Consider the following 20,229-nt stretch of genomic DNA (forward strand, 5'->3'; position numbering starts at 1 on the left):
AAGCCTTAATTGTTGTTGGCGGCTTCCAAGTGGAAACATATTATGACGGACATGCGTACCATTGCAAACCACTCGGCTGGTTGACGGACAGACGGGTGACGAATCATTGTTGAGTCCAGTTACAGTCCTTAACTATTAGTAATGACGAGGGAATTAAAAAATCAACATGGCATAGCGTTTTATAGGGTTCAAGGTTACTTTTTTTTTGTCTCGCGAGACACTTAGCGATATTTTTCTGTAAACTGAACTACATTCAATGAAGTGACCATGCTTGTTTTTTAACATTTTTTTTTAAACCGAGGCCTAATCTGCTTTGGTTTCATTTACAAACATACAAACATACTAGTTATCTTCCAGATACCTTAAAATAAATACGCAAAATCGAATGTTGTAGTTTTTTTACATTTAACATCACTGTAATAAAGTGATAGTTAAAAAAAATACTAGTTTTTGCTCTTGTAAGAAAAATACTTCTGTATTTTCAGCACTCGAAATGCGGATAAAGAATACTGTCATTAATTTTATGTAAGTACTATTTTTTAAATTTTTCAACACGATATCTCCTAGTGTAATTTCATGGGCGCTAAAATAAAAATTAAAAAAGCGCGCAACAACGATGATTATGAATAGGCCTACTTGCGCGCTTCTTTACACCCACGATATTACGCTACAGCTGACACCTTGCGGCGGAACAACAAATGCTAGTGGAGAAGGAGGGGGGAGGGGGGCATCGAGTTGAAATTAAGTTGGCGCGTGAGACGGCGAGACCGCAACTCGCTCGGCACGGACCAAGTGCACGGATAGCAGCCGAGCAAGGAGCAAGGAGCAAGGAGCAAGGAGCAAGGAGCAAGGAGCAAGGAGCAAGGAGCAAGGAGCAAGGAGCAAGGAGCAAGGAGCAAGGAGCAAGGAGCAAGGAGCAAGGAGCAAGGAGCAAGGAGCAAGGAGCAAGTAGCAAGAAGCAAGAAAGGAGAGACAGAAGTACGACTCTCAGGCCGTGATTCCAACATGTTCGGGGTAAGGTAGCGAATAAGCCCTGCCTCGTCGGGACACGACCGTAACCCAACTTGCGGCAGGCACGTAGCCAAGGAGGGACCGGTCCCCTCCCTTCAAGGATTAGAAAAAAAGAAATAAAAACAGACTGAATAACAAAATCATACCAAATTGGCTACTTGTAGATTATTTTATAAGGATTATTGTAATACTTAGTGGGCCACAACAATGTATTTCCTCCCCATTATCCCCCGACACGCCTCCTACACAAAAGCAAAAGGAATTGTATTCCAAGTAGTTTTTATATTTAATGCCAGTGTACACACGTGTTTCGCGGAAGTTGGGTAACAGAAACGCAACGGAGAGAAGACCAAAATCCGATCCCTAAAAATAAAGGGCATGGCCGTATCCCATCGTACAATAGGAATACCGTTACAGGTGTAGCACATTCAAAACCTAAATCCTTAATTTTGTGTCTTGGCATTCCAGCCTTATAATGGAAACTGAAACCATGATTTTCACGACACGTGACGCCATCTTTTAGGTGGACCCATAACTACTAGAATAAGAAAAACTCGAGCTGGTGGTCGCTTGCTTTACAATGATAATTTAATAACTAAACTAATTGCTTAGTTTAAACTGTTCAAAAAATAAAATTTTTGTAATAAAATATAATGTTCTACATAAATGAGTACGAGATGCAGTATTTCAAGTAGGTATGCAACACCACAATAAAGTGAATCAATGACTTGATGTAAGCTTTTGGACATACGCCATTGCTTAGCTAAGCAATGGCGTGTGTCCAAAAGCTTACATCAAGTCATGCACTCCCATTGCACAAATCTTTCAAAGATAATAAAGTGAATCAATTTTCACGGGTCAGTTTGCCCGATGTAGGCATGTTGGCAGTATATTATGAAAGCCACTTATCTAGCGAGTGGGGCCCAAAACTAGGTCTCAAGTCTCGGCAATTAGTTTCTCCCCCGCGGCGACGTGTCTGACGGGGGGGAGTTCTGCTCGGCCTAGCGTGGTGACACGCGGGAAGGATGGCCGGCGATCGAGGCGCGCGATAAGCCCGCTTCCTGGCTGCCAGCGACTCGACTCCCTCGGCGGAATGCGTGTCGGCGCAGGGGAAGCCTACAACTCACGTAGTTTCGGTTCCCTAGGGGTCGTCCATTAATCACGTGATGTTTTTTTTAGCAAATTTTAAACCCCCCCTCCCCCCTAGTGATTTGTGGTGAAGTTTCAGACAACCCCCCCCCCCCCCCAATAAATCACGTGTATTTTTTGGTGCAAAATATTTTTAAAAATTTAGGAATATTATCTTTAAATATAGGTATAACCTAATTTAATTCTGGAAAATTAAGCACAGTGATAAAAATGACACACATTTAGGTTGCAGGTTTATTCTCACTGGCATAAAAATAATAAAGGAAAGGCTTATATGTGATTTGCGCGTGTATTCGGCGCCAAAATCACAGTCTTACTAGCGACTGGCAAGCCGAGCCGGGTGGTTCATGTTGCGGCGGGCGGGGATATTGTTGCCTGGCTACGGCGAGTCAAGGTCACGCATCGCTTTTCGGTTTAGTAGAAATCGGGCGGGAAAAAAAATACACGTGATATCTCTCTACAACCCCCCCCCCCCCCTCTCCCCCCTTGTGATATTTCGTGATTTTTTTCCCGACCCCCCCCCCCCCCCCCTTTTCGAGCCTCACGTGATTAATGGACGATCCCCTACCAAGTTCGTGCAACTTCGGATTTCTCTCAAAAACTGAAATTAAAAAAATCGAAGGGTTAGGTTAGGTTAGGTTAGGTTAGGTTAGGTTAGGTTAGGTTAGGTTAGGTTAGGTTAGGTTAGGTTAGGTTAGGTTAGGTTAGGTCAGGTCAGTCACAACATGCTTGTTTTCATTGGAAACTTCTGATTTAGCGGCTGAAGTGGCGTTAATACCAAAACGCAAAACTTCGGAAATCTTCGGAAATTCTTGCAGGGAACCGAAACTACGTGAGTTGTAGGCTTCCCGTCGGCGCAGACCTGGGGCCCACTCCGCCCATTCCACACAAGTTTGCACCTAACAAGCGGTTATGAAAAGATTTGCAAACTATGACGACAGTATGTTATAGTGTGAGAAGCCACATCGCCTACGTCTACTTCCGTAGACCCACATGTGTGTGAATAATGACGAAAGTTTTTTCAATACACGCGTTCAAAATTTGTATATACATTTTTTTTCACACAAAATTCCTGTATTCGCCACGGCTAACAAGCAGAACTATACAAGTTTGTTAGAGTAAACTGTTACACATCCCCCCCCCCCCCCCATGAAAGCACTCTTGTAAACTTGTAATGACAAGTGATTTACTTGTAAGCTTACTACAAACTTTGTGTTACTGACAGTTGTACCGAACAAAATTGTAGCTGACACTTGTTGTCTACTACTAATTTTCTAACTACCGCAAAATGTAGGTAGGTTAAAATTACAGGTTTACTGATAATTCTCCTCGAAAAATGTAGTGGTCTTTTTTTTTCTCCTAAGTTAAAATGATATATATATATATGTACGAAGATCATAAACAAATTTATGCCGCAACTAAACAATAATATCATTATCAGTAAGTACATTGTTACAAGAGAGGTTATGTCTTCAATGTCGTAAAATGTTTTTAGTTAAAAGTGTACAAACTACTACTACACTTGTCACACAATCCCAAAAATTTTACTTGTTATTGATGATTTTAGAAAATCTATGTGAAATGTCTGTTAGTGACAGCTTGTGATTTCAGGTGCTTATTTCTTACAACTGTTACAAAACTTTGTACCTTTGTGAGAAGCCCCTGCAAAGCTAGGAGAGAGTCGCCGAATGATGTGTAGTCAGATGAGCGGCGATCACAGCTACGACCCGGGGCTTAAGAGCATAATAGCCTTCATCGGTTAGCGTAATTACCCCGCCGTTACACGTAGCACACTACGCCACAGTATCTTTAATAAAGACATTAGACACTACATAGTATGGAAATTACTGATACTCATTTGTACCTAGATATGGTCCACTTCCTTTTGTTTTCCATGTTTTGAGATATGTTTTCAATTCCTTGAATTTTTCACTTTTTTTTTCTCTCCCCATATTTTCCCTGTCTGGGCGTAACCTTGTGAATACTTGCCGTACAAGCTTGACACCCTATGCAAAATGAAAGGGTAATTTGTAACTTGCGTTTGTTTCCAGAGACAAGATGTCTAAAACCGAACATTCCTTCGCGTCACTTCTATTACAATTGAAAGTTTGAATAAAGGAAATTACGCCACACGCAGTGTAGCAGATAAATAAAAATAAAAAACGTTAGTACAGAGCAAGGGCGAATCCAGCTCGATTGGGGGGGGGGGGGGGATGTTATTTTTACGCAATCTGACAAATGGGAGAGGAGGGTGCATGGAGCCACACAATAATAAACGATAACAAAAAAAAAACATTAAAACAATTTTTGAACAAGAGCTGGTGAAGATTCATTACAAGTTATTCATTTATTTTTCCACTTTGGTAGGGATTAGGCTTGCCCCCCCCCCCCTTTTTTTTTTTTCACTCTCCACCAGATACACTTACTGGAAAACTTTCTGCCACGATAAATCTGTGGCCATAGATATGTATAAGCCGACCACAATCCAATCAAAAAAAAACATAACCCTACTTCCAAAGGTTTCCCTTCCACCGTAGACGGGGTGTACTCAGGCCAGAAACTGCGAACAGTGTGAAGGCGTGCTAACCGCGGTGGCAGAGTCCGGGGATAAGACGGGCTCAAGAAGCCCGCGCAACTCCGCGGTAAATATAGAACCGAGCTCCGTGAGGCGCGAGGTACGGCACAAAACAAAACTGCGAAAATAGACGCCGGGATAACGAACTCGGCTGAACTGAACCAGCTGTCCGAGACGTCGAGATGTCGAGGAGACGTCGAGATGTCGAGGAGACACGCGTCACTGGAGACCAGCAGCGTACGCACGATTTCAATTCATTTCTGATGAAGGAAGAGGAGGGGGGTAATAAAAGCCCCCAAACTCACCCAGGCCCCCCACATCAGTCTGTGGGCCCCGTTGCTAGAGGTCATGATGGTCCCCCCCCCCTTCCCATTTTTTTATACTAAAAATATTTTAATTTTTTTTTTTGGCTTTTATGTATATTGTTTTAGTTGCATTAATTCTTAACCTTAATCACAATTATTTTTCAAACACACATTGAAACTAGATTTAAGTCAGTGTTTAGATTGTCAACGTAAATTTATGTTGAATAATGGCAAATAAATGAGTGTGACATGGCGTCACGTCGGATGTTGGTGGTTTTGTTACAGTTGTAGATTCAGACACGTTCTGTACGCACAGCATATTCCGGATCATATTACTCTGGTGTGATATTTCGACGGTAACTAAAATTAGGCCTGATTGTTTAATTGTTTTCTATGATTTATTTTAAAATTATCTACTTTTTTTTAGTTTTAATTTGTTTCTACTTTCCTTCGCGGGCCCCGTTGCCGTAGCAACGATAGCACCGGCCATGTGGGGGCCCTGAACTCCCCTCCCCCCCTTCCCGCGTTCGACCCTTCTGGGACATTGCATTGTGTCGGCCAGTGCTGTCGAGAGAAACTACATATCTGGGGGGCATTACTAAATGATCAGTCTCACACGCCATGCCGCTGGGCATGTGTATTTAATTAACATTAATATATGTATGTATGACTTGTTAAAACAATGAAATGAAAAAAAAAGTTATGAAATGTCCAGTGCTCTTTTCTCAAGCAAAATCATTATTTAAATTGTATATGTGTAAACTTTGGAGTTCTAAAATTCTACATTTCCTGAGATTTTAGTGTGACCATTAATTTTCTTTTAAATTTCCAAATAAAGAAATCTTAGTCAAGGAAAAATTACATAATGGTTCAGTGTTCGTGGTATCATTTACGCGACTTTTTTTTAAACCCTTTATATCTCACTTAAAGAATATTATGCTAAAAATGTTATTAAAACATCAAATACAAGGGAGATAAGAGAGTAGAAATTCCAGAAAAAACTCTTGAATTTTAAAAATAAACGAGATATTAGAAAAAAAATCAACACGGCGTTTGCGACCGAGCACAATTTTTTTTCGAACAACTATGTTTAAAAAGAAACCTAAATATTACAGTGACTATAAATTTCTACATGATCAACGCGTATTTCATAACTCACAAGGTTAACAAAAATTCTATTAGCAATATACTCGTAATAATTAAGGTTAACCATGATAAAAACCAGCTAATAAAAGATTTACTACAAACACATCCCCCCCCCCCCCCCCGGCGACACAGTTCGTGTCAATTGATGCTCACTGGCCAACGATTCGTTCGAACAGGAAGAACAAAATCACGCAACTTCTCTCCTTCGTTATTTCAAAATTCAAAACGGCTGTTACATCTTCGGCTGATTTAGCGAACAGTGTTGGAGAACTCGCGAGAGGAACATTGTCGTACGCAGACCCCAGCTCCATCAACACGACTAAGCGAGGACAACAGGCAGAGCGCGCTTCCAAATAAGGGAACAAGTGCCAAGCGCGAATTGCATATGGCTATCCTGAAAGGCCCGGCCACACTGTCAAACTTTCACTTCCAACACATTCCGAAGAAGTTGCAGAATTACGAACAAACCGGAAAAGTCGAAACGCAACAATGTTAAGTTTGGTAAGCTGGATGTCTTTGAGTTTACAACAAATATTTTTCCTCGTAGGACTGATTATAAAATGTTAGATGCTTGACGGAATCAATCAGTATCATGCCCACCAAAAAACAGAAATATCATGCATTTCCGTCAGGAGGAATTTTTTAAATAGCAAAGAACACATGGGTCATTAAAGAGGTTAAAAATGTCATAATCTAAATGTAATAATGTTAACATGAAAGTCGTATGTAGAATCATTTAACTGTAACTTTTAAAAATAGCAGAACAATCACTTTACTATGCAACGAGTATTAATGTGATTTAAATCTACAGATGTTCGTAAGTTAAGATTGCACAAAAAATAAAAGTTCAAATTTTCCATCCAACCCATAAAAATCTTACAATAAGTTTGCGTAAACTGAGTCTAACTAACTTTATTTGATGGATAAATTGATAGTCATATTTCGTCCAATATTACCCCTCAAACTGTTGTCAAAGTTTGAGACGAAAATCTGGCTGTAACAGAGCCTTAAGCGTGACAGAGTACATATTTACTACTATATATTGACATTTACGGCTAACGTATCATTTTTGTGCGCTATTAACCATACCTACTTTAAAAAGAATTGTTACAATAACTCACCTCAGTTTTCTTAACATTTTAAAGCACGGCAAACAGCATTTGAAGTTCCGTTTCTTAACATACAACCCTCCAATGGCCTTAAACATTGCTTTTCATTTAAGATATGCCATCTTTCATAAACCGAACGTCTGCTGCCACATACCAACATACGGTCTTTAAATGTGATTGTGGATTCATAACCTCTTAAGTGTGTAGGCGACCTCATGCAAATGCGTAACCGTATAACCTAAAATATGTATAAAAAGTATATAAATAAATATTTATTTTTAAAAAAGGTTAGACAATAGAATGAATTATTATTTACTATCATTCAAATAGAAAAGAAGCATTTCGCGCACAACGTTGGAAAACCTTGTATCGCAAATAACTACATTTTAAATATCGTAAAAGTAAATAATACTAAAACCAAACTGCCGAAGTTGGTGGGTACTCGCGAGTGATGTGTGAACATCTGACCTCGGTAACGAGCTAGTTCGTGTGTTCTCATGTTGCTCATTTTGCAAATTAACGTCTCCTCATACGTTAAGATATTGCACTTCTATGGCATCACTAAAATATTAACCTGAAACATTTTAAAACAACACTATAAATGTACATACAAATGCGGATAGTTTTTTTTAATTTTTAGGAGAGTGAAAAGGGCGAAAACGCGTGTCTTCAGACTAATTTTCAGACATGAAACGCTCGGTGAATTTTCCCGAAAGCACCCCAGAGCTTTGCATTACACCTCTACAAGGCCGGTGCAAGGTAAATTGGCGCCCTAGGCGAAAAAAAACTTAATGTCCACCTCCCTCCCCCCCCCCCCCGGGCCGGACACCCCAAAAAAATTTCCCTTGCCTCAAAATACATCATGTAAGCCTAAGATTTTGTCAACAATCAAATGTAAGCAGGCTTGTTTTTTTTTTTTACTTTTTTACCTATTACAAATCATAAACAGGTCACCGTGTACTTTAAATAATTACTTATATCAATATAAACATTCCAAACTGTTACAAAAATCCATTTTCATCTAGTTTCAATAATCGTTAAACATATTATATCAGCTGTTATGTGTCGTGCTGCGCCCTAGGCGGTCGCCTAGTTCGCCTATATGGACGCGCCGGCCCTGCCTCTACCTTAATTCCTCAGTTATCTGACGTGGTTACCGCTCGAAACTCGTAGTTGTCCTACGCACGACGCGTCTGCGCGCTGCGCTGGTTCTAGGAGCACACGGGGCGGCAAGTACGGTGGGTGGAAGAGACAGAGGGGGCGGGAGGGAGACCTCGCAGCGACCCCCACGCGTCCCGAGAGGTGATTCAGCGCGCGCCAGGCGGCGATCGCGCTAACCGCGCGCGGCCAATCCACACAGCCGCGGGGCAGGCGCGCGCCGTTGCGCAAGCGGCGGCCTGCGCACGCGACCGCGGATCACGTAACACCCGCGCGTCCGGAATGCAGCCGCCAAACGATTCCAGGTTTCTTTTTTTGTGTCGTCCACGCGGAAACTGTTAGCCGTGACATTGCACCCTTCTTCCTGCGATACTCTCATGCAGTCACAGTAAGATGCTTTATATTGTTGTATTTTTATCTGCACTGTCATTTTCATTCATGTCCCAGTAGTACTAGCGTTAATGAATTTAAAAAAAATATGTATTAAAATATACATATTTATTAAAAGTTTTAGCCACCTATATTATTTTATCTCAATTTTAAAATTGTATAAAAAAACACGTTAACTCACTGTCTTCATATGTTCTAAGACTAACTGCAGCGAAGAATAATTTGACACTTAGCATTACTTGTTTGAAATATGTTAACCCACATAAGCCAATAGTATCAAATATAGAAGAAGAACGCCCCCCCCCCCCCCTTTTTTTTTCCCAATATAATTATTTCAAAATAAAAGGAAAATCATCGTCTACATCTTCGAACGCTCTGGATGGATTCGTAAGCTGCGAAACTGCGCCACGTGTTACCAAATAAATCTGCGAAATATTTTTTTCACCTGAAGTATACTGTGTTTGATTTTAATTTATATTGATATCAATAGTAGGGTTATTTATGATTGCGTAGCAAAAATTTTTAATCACAGTATTTAATAATTTGGTACAGAGCCGGTATTAAAAAAACTTCTGTAAAATGTCTAACTAGAAAACTACAGACACTTTTTTTTAAATATTTGTTTTCTGATTCAGAACCGTTAATAATTGCCCTATCAAATGTACTTGGCTTGACATTTAATTATGGGACATCCTGATATATTAACATTCAGGCAAAACAAACTTTACGCAAATAATTTTTGTACGAAATAAACTAATAATGAATACCACTTAATATAAATCAAAATTATACCAACTCCAGTGAAATAACGTCGTGGCATATTTCAGAAGGAGAAAATTCGGTGCGGTAACTTAATTTCAATGTTGAAGATATATATAAAATAAACTAACACCAAAGAATTACTCGTACAATTGACATAAGATCTAGATTAAAATTGAGTTTTTTTACACGTAGATCTAAATTAAATTAAAAGAAATACATATATGCGCGCGCGCGCGCACATGCCAGTACTTGAACTGCGCAGTTACGGTGGGAGGAAGCACACAACAGGTTGCTTCAAGGTCGCCGAAACTTCCCACGCGTGGAAATTAAAAAGCTACCGGCAACGTCACGGAACGCGCAGGGTTTTGTCTGCAGGAATCTTGTAACGCCACATTGTTCCCTTGTAGGCGCCATCAGGATTCTCTTCGCCGACTGTAAACCTCTTCTCGCCGTGTCGCATAGCAATGCCGCAAACCACAATGGCGCGCGGCGCACGCGACGCGAATAAAATAATTTTTTTACAACCAATCACGCTCGACACATCTGCGACGTCAGCGCCACTGAATTCGCAGAACGCGACTGACTTTCCGATTAGACAGTTTATTTGTTTATTCTCAACGCGTCACTGCCCGGAAGACATCCGAGACGAGTTTAAAACGTTTCCATTGACTCTTGCATTGGAGCTATTGATTTAGAACAATTCTTTTATGGACATGTGCCATCGCTGGCTTTCACTGTTTTGTCGCAGAGCCACCAAAAGAATGTACAAGATGAATACGCTAGCACTCAGTAAAACATGCCAAAATCAACCAAATGCATAGACAGCACGGAGAATTTTGTGGAAGGAATTTGTCTGTTAAATATCACGGCACATACGAACACAGTGGCCTGACATTGCTGACAACGACGAGACAGTTGTAACAAGAACAGAAAATACAGACAACGAGCTCGGATAACACGATAGACAAACCCAACGATGATAAAAAAAAAACAACAGATAATTTGGACAACACAAGCTTAAAAATGTTTGTTTTTCAATTACGATCATTGCAATCATTATTAGTTTATTGGTGTATTTTTGAGGTTTAGTGCACTAAATTCGTTTCTGAAACCTTTCAATACATTCACATACTAACTAAATTTTTTACCAAGCTAAATTTTCTCAAACAAGTCCACAAAAAACAATGAAGCATTGACAGCTGACGTAGCCTAGATACAGAGTTGGTTTGAATTCAACCGATGGACTTAGGCTGACTTATGTTCTGAAGCGATTCCCAAGACTGGTGTACGTCTCTGAAGTTGGGACTGAACAACTATTTTATTGTAAATATTATAGGAGCGTCTGAATTACGTTTAACTGAACGAAATTCTACAACCAACGCGAAGTCTGTCGCCGTAGAAAAATTATTTCATTGAAATAATTGAGGGTAACATCTTTATTTTACACATATTTTTGTGACCTGTTTCTACCACTCATTATTTCCATGAAATAATTTTTACAACACCGACAAAATTCGCTGTGGCTATAGAACTTCGTTAAATTAAAAGATAATTCAGACGCTGTGTTACATCTTAAATACTTTATTTTTTACAATGCAAATGTTGTTCAGCTACATCTCCAAAGACGTACACCCATCTTTGGAGGCATCACATCAGACCATAAGTGGTATAAATGTTTTCAACTTTTGGTCGTGATGAAACGTCAGCCCAAGTGGGATTCGGACTCGACCTGTATATAGTGCGAATTTAATGGCTGGAAACATTTACTATCTAGTTATTTGTTTCAGTTTGACGCGTGGTTAAAAAAAAAACCGAATGTTCGCAACGACGCGATGTTTTGCTGCCGTGTCGCGTCCTTCGAGCCAATGTGAATCCAGCATGATGCTCAACGCGAACGCATACTGTGGGATATCTGCAGTATCCAAACACACAACAAAAAAAAAAGGGGGGGGATAATGAGTGCCCCCGATTTCCCCTGGGACAGGATAATCGATGGTAACAGAAGCCCGCTGCTTTAGCTAAATTAACAACCAAATCATCTTCGAGACCGCTGGGCGCACGAGGACGTACAGACAAGTTGCAGACGATCAACACTGATCTGCAGCAAGTGTCAAGGGCGTACGCAAGGGAACCCCAAGGGCCGCTTGCAGAGTCAGACGAGTAAAGTTCGAACAAAAAACTTGGCAGATTAATCAGATGGAAGAATAATCCACTTCGCCTCAAGTCACGATTGTGCAAGCCGGCATAAACCCCACAAAACAAAAATTGAATGCAAACTGGCAAAAAAAAAAAAGATTATATTTCTCATTTCTCCCCCCCCCCCCCCCCCTTTTCCGACATGAATTTCTATGTACGCTCCTCGGAAGCTGCCATATCGCATCTGTGAAAACACTCGGGTTATTCAAACAAAAAGTGGCCGGAAATAAAGTTGATAATCACAGATGAAATTATTTTATTCTAGAACTCCTGTTGTCAATTGTTGGAGTGCTGAAAAGGGTAAGATTAACGAAGCAAACTTACTTTAAAAATTACTGTTTATCGACGAACGATCTCTTAGAATACCGTGACTCCAAACCTCTAGGAAACCTCAACGGTGCTCGTATACGAGTTACGACGGAGAATGTGTTCAAACTCATAACTAGTTTGACCAAACCTTCGCGTACAGCCACCGTTAAAAATCTTACTATAAGTGGTTGTACAATATTTCTCAAAGTACTTTACCGACATCATAGCCCCAGACAAGTGGTACCAAAAAAAAGCACACCTGAAACACATACAGCGCGTCTCCATAGTTCTACCGTAAAGGATTCACCAGCTACTTCTTGGCTTCTGTACGTTTCGGCACATCTTGCTGCAGCCACCTTCAAGGACTGCGGGCACACCATCGACCCAGAAGCCAAGAAGTAGTCAGTGACCATGGCTACGAAAGCCTTCCGATCTCACCGTATAATATTCAACCAGCAAACATTGCACGAGTCGCACTATATCAACAGTCCATCCGAGGACTTTCCGCACGCACCTCAAATAGATGAAGCGTTCTCCAATAAGTTTTCAAGACTGGGCTCTTCGTATTTTTCGAGTTCCGAGTTCCGTCGCACGCCGCATAAAGCAGGCACGCGGGAGGAAGAATACTGGTACTGACGTGGACTTACATTTTTTGAAGGTTCGGCTGATGTTCCGAGGCGTGTCTTGCGGGTCCAGTGTTAAATTGAAGCACACTCAAGACATCAATGACACTTGTTGAGGTACACGAGGTACGCAAGGTTGTCCACAGCGGCGTGCAGAGAGAGAGCCGGAGGGGGAAAAACACAAACACGCGGTCTGGAAGCTGCCGAGGTCGCCGCCGGCGAAACGTGTGCCTGGTCTCCTGTCTCCTCGCTGCGGGCAAGGTTGCGGCTGCCCGTCGCGGCAAGGACTGGGGAGTCGCGTCGGCGGCGGAGTGGGGCAGTGGGGCGCCTCACTAGCCCCGCACTCCGCCCCCAGCCCCCCCCCCCCCCCCTTAAACCGGCGCCGCGTCACCGTGAACACACCCGCGCGACAACCAACAATCAACAACCAAAAACACACCACAGCCGTCAAGGCTCGCAGGGGTAATTTTTTTTTCGACGTGAATACGTCTTTAAAATTGCTTCCACGGTGGGAGGCAATCAAACAAAAACGGAATGATAACAAAAAATCGGGGACATACAGTTCGGTGTTGCAGCTACATATCCTATCATCTGCATCCGAAATTTAATTACACCACCGGACATCTAAAAGGATCAAAGAATTCGTTTACGCCAAGTGAGGACTGTGACGCATCGCGCGCGGTAGGAGGGGGAAGCGCCGCCATTTTTAAGGTCATTTTGGCTGCGTTGCGAGATTTCCGTTAATTATAACTTTTGACTCGGAAAAGCTACGACGTTCGTTTGAGTTTCAATCGTCAGCTCTCGTCAAAATCTATCGATTGCGTGTATAAAAAATTAGTGTAAAAAAGTTACAGTGAATATATATGGTGTTAAAATAAAAAATATATATTACCTGTTACGTAAACATATTCAAGTACACTACACGGCCGTGTCCATGACACAGCCACACCCAATTTTTTTTTAACCAAAATTAAATTGTAATTGTGTTTGCCATGGAAAAATTCCGAAAATAAAATATTTAAAAAAAACTGTTTCGTCGTTGTTATCCCACTGTGTTCGTCTAAGCTGTTATATTACCGTTCATGACGTAAGTTCCTTCAACGGATTTCTTGTGCTGTCTGATATTTAGAGGCTGGGCTTTTTTTTGTCCGTGCTTTCGTCATAGTTGTGTGTCCATAATACTTGTTTAGTTTCATCGCAGGTTCCATTTGTCAGACATCAGCTGATTCAGTCTTGTTTTCTGTGAATATTTTCACACACACAATATTCGGGATTTTTCAATGACAAACAGTGCAATACTGCAATGGCGTATGTCCAAAAATACTGCATTACATCAAAATTCCCCATTGCATTTGAGGATGAAATTCTAAATATAACAATTTCAGGTATTTCACAGATAAATTTACCGAACATAACCTTTAAATAAAAATATATTGTTAGGAACGTGAGCAAAGCCGCGACACGCGCAGGTGCAGCGCTAGCTGGCTGACAGGCTGCCGCCGCAACATGAGATGTGCCGTGCGCACCAGGGTCGCAGCTTCCTCTCCCTCCAGCCCTCCACTCCCCGCGCGGCGCTGATAGACACCTGACACCTGACACCTGACAGCTGCGGAGTTACGCGAGCCGCCGACACGTGTTTCGAGAGATTTCTGCCGTCGGGTCGGCGCGGAATGACGCGACTGGCCCCCTGCCGCGCTCGTGAGTTCTAGAAATGGCGGCTGATATATAAAAAGAGGACGTCGGCCTCAGTAGAGTCGGAGTTCAGAGAGAGAGAGAGAGAGAGTTCAGGCGGGAGCCTTCCCGCAGAGGAGCTTCCGGGGCGATAGTGCCGCGGGTGCGGCAGAGTGGCGAAGTCCCTGGACGAAGGTTCCAGGGCGAAGAGTTCAGTTCCGGGTTATAGTGTCGCGGGCGCGGCGGAGTTCCAAGCGAAGTTCCGAGCGAGGCGTCGAGTGGTATCTCGGCGAAGGCAAGTGCGTCGGCGGCGGCGGAGTGCGGCGACGGAGTCCCGCGGCGGAGGACCACGATGGGTGCTGCGGCGAGAGTTGCGCCAGAGGTGCGGCCCAGCGAGGTGTGTGGATTGTAAGAAACGAGTGACTGGTGAAGCAACATTTTTAAGTGCAATTGATTATTTGGCAACTTTATAAGATTAATTGTAAGTGACATAAGAAGTGGTCATCAATAAAACTGTGTGTGTAATAAAATATTTAATTGGGCTATCCTTTACGAACCCGCGGTAAATCGTAAGAATATTAATATCAACAAGGTTGAATATCTTTCGAAAATAAAATTCTGACACTTATTTCAGTAACGCCGCGCCGGCGAAGCAATGGAAACGGAAGGAAAAAAATTTTCTGATCGGGAAGTCTGTCGCGCCATTGTGATTCTGGCATCGGACGCCGCGACTGCGGTGGGTGCGGAAGTCGTGATTGCGGATGAAGCGTGAAACTAGCGATACCGCGTTCTGCACATGTCACAACATGATGGCGACGTTCTTCAAACAATGCGACTGCGATCATTTTACACGATGGACAGGCTCACGATACTTTTGCTAACTTTTTTTTTGTTAAATTGTGTTTGTAAAATGCTCGCGTTTACATCAACATGATTGTCACGTTCCAGACCGATGTTCTTATGATTGTCCAAAAAAGAAAAAGGTAATTCGCAAGTTTGCCGACCTTGAAACAGCTGGTTATTGTGCAGTTCATTCGATACTTTATCGCACCGATACAGTTATTACCGAAAGTTCATTATTGTCACTTAAAAGCGACATCATATAACTCAGACATAAGTTTTTCCATTGAATAACGTACCATTAACGTGTAGAATGTGAACAAAAAAATTCACGTGGCGTTTCCAAGATTTGCTACGCACCAAGTATTCACTATCAACTTGTCCAAACAAATGAATAACACTGCCCTCACTTCCGCACAGATTTGATAAAGGCACAAACAGTGACCACTAAGTAACCCACATATTTCACGACGCGGCGCACACAGCTTTATAAACCCATCAGTTATGACATACCTGTAATCAGGGGCGCAACAACTAAATTGCCAAAGAGGGGCAATATACCTTTTTAAAAAGAATCATCGATCCCCCCTATTGAAGCGGGGGTCCGGGGGTCCTCCCCCGGGAAAATTATATTTCAAGGTGGAAAATGGTGGTATTTAAGCAGTTTTATTATCTAAAAATTGATTAGGCACAGCACTTTATTTGCCCCCGTTTGCCCCCACTTCAAGGTTTCAGAGGGGGGGGGGGCTTAATACCCTTCCCCCCCCCATGTTGTTGCGCCCCTGCCTGTAATAGTGTTAAGGCTCGAAAACGTTACAAGGTTGCAGGTGGTTCGTTTACAATTTACTATAGCACACAATTTTGATTTTGCGAGAGTTGAAATGTCTAATACACAAATTTCAAAATGGTTTTCATATAACACAAAATTAAGGTTCTGGGTCCCTGGGGAATTCAAAATATTACAACTTTAGACAACAAATCTTGGTTTGCCGCTTGCAATAATATTTCAAGGACACCACTTTAAGGCGTATTAAGATGCAGCACGACGAAAACATCACATGCACACGGAGAATCGAAGACGCAAAATAATCACATACCTGCAGGTAAGCGAGCGCTTTGATATTGTAAGGGCCTAGTCAGGGGTGTATTTGGTTCAGTGAGGCGGGATGATTTAAGTGCGACGCTCGCTCGTGCTTCTAGCGCGGCGTCTTCTCTGAACTTCTCCTTATGCACAGGGCAACTATCAGATTTTAGCGGTGGCCGTCACATTATATGGCGGAGAAATTAAGACAAATGTTTATTCCAGTCCTTCGAGTACTTTCAAAAATCTGTAACAGGTGTTTCATTCATTAAAAAAATATATATATATTATTCTGAAAGCTCGCGTTTCAGAAATATTTACACTTCTAAAAATACAATACGGAAATAGAACAACTCATTCGCCCTCAGCGTATTTTTAAATGCTTTTCGTAAACACACGCCACTCGGATATCTTGAGCAGTTTTTCAAATCCCGTGTTTATATCTCGAAGCTCTGCGCACCGTGTGAGTGCCCGGGCAGACGGGACCCTCGAGACTCGGCTTCACTTCCCCCCCCCCCCCCCCCCCCCTCACACCAGATGTTACCTCATTTTCATCCGTTAATTTATTCATCCGGGACAATTTATTCCGATGTTCCATTATATAACTCATTGCACACTTTTCTTTTTGCATGGGATGTTATCGCCTGAAACACGCTACTTGTCTGTTTTCCGTGTCGTAATCACCCATGAAAAGTTCCTTCTCTGGGTTTTCACAGCTCGGTAACAAATACTAAATTGCTTCTATTAACTCTCGAAAATTGTCTTTATTAAAATCTGTATGGACGAAAAAAATAAAATAAAAATTACTATGGAGGATGGGAATGGGAAATTACACGATGATTGGTGAAAGCTTAAGGTCCACAAGCCGTGGGCGTCGTACTACGATGTGCGCACGTATAGTATCTCGAGTACAAGAAGACCGGCAATAAATGACATTTATATAAGTATAAAGGTTTACCTGCTTTAAACGCAAGGTGTTTAATCCCACATGTCGTATGACTCCGGACCGCAAGGAGAGAGATGAGAGAGACAGAGAGAGAGGAGCACCAGCCGGCACGACGACCTCTGACCTTTCGCCCGCAGCCCGGCGAGGGACGCTCCGCGCGACTGGGAGAAGCGACCGGCGGCGACGGACCCCCTGCGCACTGCGGCGTGCGCGGGGGAAGCGACGCTCCCCGCGCGACCTACCGCAACCCCCTCATTCACCCCCGCCCCGCCCCCTCCGGCCGTGCTGGAAACAGGGGCGGCAACGTTCCTGCGACTACCGAATTATATCGCTGCCAGCTTCATAACATCCACGCATCCGTTTAGGGTCGTTACCACAACGCAGAAATACCATAACGCCGAATGTCCAAATTGACCACAACGCCGACACCTAGAAAACTGTTGTGTACCACAACGCCGAAATAACAACTGAATGAATTTGTGTGTGTTTCTTAAATGTACCTTAACGCCGAAATACCACAATCAAACCTAACCTTACCTAACCTAACCTAGCGTAATATAACCTAACTTAACCTAGCCTATCCTAGTCTAACCTAGTTTAACCTAACCTAGTCTAACCTACCCTAACCTTTGTGGCAGTCCTGCAATGACATTTTTCGGCGTTAGTGTATTTCGGCGTTGTGGTAATTCGGCGTTGTGGTACACAGCAGTTTTATAGCTGTCGGCGTTGTAGTCAATTTGGCATTTCGGCGTTGTGGTATTTCGGCGTTGTGGTGCGTCCCCATTCGTTTATCGTAACATCCCAACTCATCACCCAGATTTGCTTATTATTAAATAATTTGTTTAAGTATACGTAACACTGAATTTTTTTTCCGCCTAAGCTTTTATAATGGTATTACCTAAAAATACGTTTGTATTGAAAAGATACATAATCGTCAAATATTAAAAAAAAAAAAAAAAAAAAAAAAAATTGTGTGTTTCGCCAACTATACAACTTGTATTTATTTACAATCTAAGTCGAATAAAAAAAATATTCAGGAATAGTGGAATTGATACATGGGGACGATCTGAGGTGTAGTCGGGAAAGGTTTTTTGTTTGGTTGATTTGGAAAGAAAAAAAGTGGGGGAATGAGTTCTCGCCCCAGCAGGAAACTAGTTACGTTCCAGGTATTTACAAATTTCTTTATTCTCAAGTTGACGCCACCATGGTGAGCCAATGTAAAATTAGTTCACTTCAAACTTCACTATCAATGAAACCGATGACTGTTAAAAAATCGTTAGAATTGTGTATATCTGTAACACGAATTATTCGGATCTCGCCCAAACAATGAAGACGATGTAATTACACCCCATTGTTGAGTTACAGGCTCCGATTTCAACGCGCGAATTCGTTTCTTTGTGTTTCTCTACGCTGATAACGACTGTCAGATGATAATTTGTATACGCCTTGTTAACCTTATGAGCGTAATTTATTTTACAGCCGTAGCCAAGTGCCATCTGTGTGAGTCGTTCGCAAGATGTGTTACACTCAGTTTTACCAATTTTAATCAATCAAATTCACGAGAAATAACTTTCCACGCTAATATTTGGCATGTGCATGTGCATGTGCATGTGCTACTCGACCATTGTGCCTTGACGACTATAATTTACACAAATATGTATATATATATATATATATATATATATATATATATATATATATATATATATATATATATATTTCAAGAAAGAATAAAAAACTTTATTTAATTTGAAAGTATATTCTTTCGACTCTATTGATAAAAATACGTTTAAATTAAAAAATATTCAAATTTTTGGAGCACAGTAAAAAAAATGCATTTAACCACGAATATGCGAGTTAAACTTCAGAACGATCCAACAGCAGTCATATTTTCAAGACAATTAATTGAAGTTGGTAACGGCACTGTACCTACAAATCCAGAAACAGGAAAAATAAGCTTATCATCTGATTTATGCAACATCGTAGATTCAAAAGAGGAATTAGTAGACAAGGTATTCCAAAACATCGAAACAAAATTCAAAAATCATGCATGGTTGAGCGAAAGAGCCATTCTAGCGGCTAAAAATGTTGACGTACACGATATGAACAATAGTATTATAAACAGAATCGAAGGTGAAACAATGACATACAAATCTATTGCTTCAGTAGTGCACCAAAATGAAGCAGTGAACTTTCCAACGGAATTTCTCAATTCACTCGATGTTCCAGGATTACCACCACATATTTTGAATTTGAAAATTGGTGTGCCAATTATATTGCTTCGAAATATCTGTCAGCCTAAATTATGTAATGGTACACGATTAGTAGTTAAAAAATTAATGGATAATCTTATTGAAGCAACAATTTTGATTGGACTTCATAAAGGTGAAGACGTATTACTTCCACGAATGCCACTTATTCCGACAGATATGGCGTTCGAGTTCAAACGACTTCAATTTCCAATACGCCTTGCGTTCGCTATGACCATCAATAAAGCACAAGGACAATCTTTGCAAGTGTGCGGTTTGAATTTAGAAAATGAATGCTTCTCTCATGGACAGTTATATGTCGGGTGCTCCAGAGTCTGTAAACCATCTGATCTATATGTTTATGCAAAAAATGGGAAAACAAGGAATGTAGTCCTTCCATTAGCTTTACAATAAAAATATTTAAGCTAAACACATTTTTATTTCTTCTATTACATTCCACAGCCATGCACAGTAAAATATTAAATTAAACAATGAATTAATATTAAACTGTGCCACAGCAAAGCGTGGCCGGGTTTAGCTAGTAATAAATAAACTTGTAATTCTTCTCAGGATATAATAACAAACAGAAAATATATTCTGATCTGCTACAACACCAAGAATTTTTTCGGGGACAAACGAAGTGTAGTCACGAGTAGGTTTGTTCGCTTAGTATGCTCCTGGTCAGTGGCGTAGCCAGGATTTGTGTATG

General features: G+C 41.4%; 1 protein-coding gene across 7 annotated transcripts in view; it reads right to left on the reverse strand.

Moving 5' to 3' along the window:
* LOC134534922 (tyrosine-protein kinase CSK) overlaps positions 1-20,229 on the reverse strand; it is a 98,075-nt gene that overhangs the window by 50,372 nt on the left and 27,474 nt on the right. Inside the window, exon 1 of one of the 7 annotated variants that reach the window (XM_063373633.1) lies at positions 17,284-17,472. The exons of 5 other annotated variants lie outside the window; for them this stretch is intronic. The gene's annotated coding sequence lies outside the window, so the exon portion shown is untranslated. Of the gene's footprint in view, positions 1-12,757; positions 13,047-17,283; positions 17,473-20,229 lie in introns of those variants that run through there. One more of the 7 variants, XM_063373631.1, reaches the window with a different exon arrangement.

Source organism: Bacillus rossius, chromosome 8 (assembly GCF_032445375.1).
Source record: "Bacillus rossius redtenbacheri isolate Brsri chromosome 8, Brsri_v3, whole genome shotgun sequence".
NCBI lineage: Eukaryota > Metazoa > Arthropoda > Insecta > Phasmatodea > Bacillidae > Bacillus > Bacillus rossius.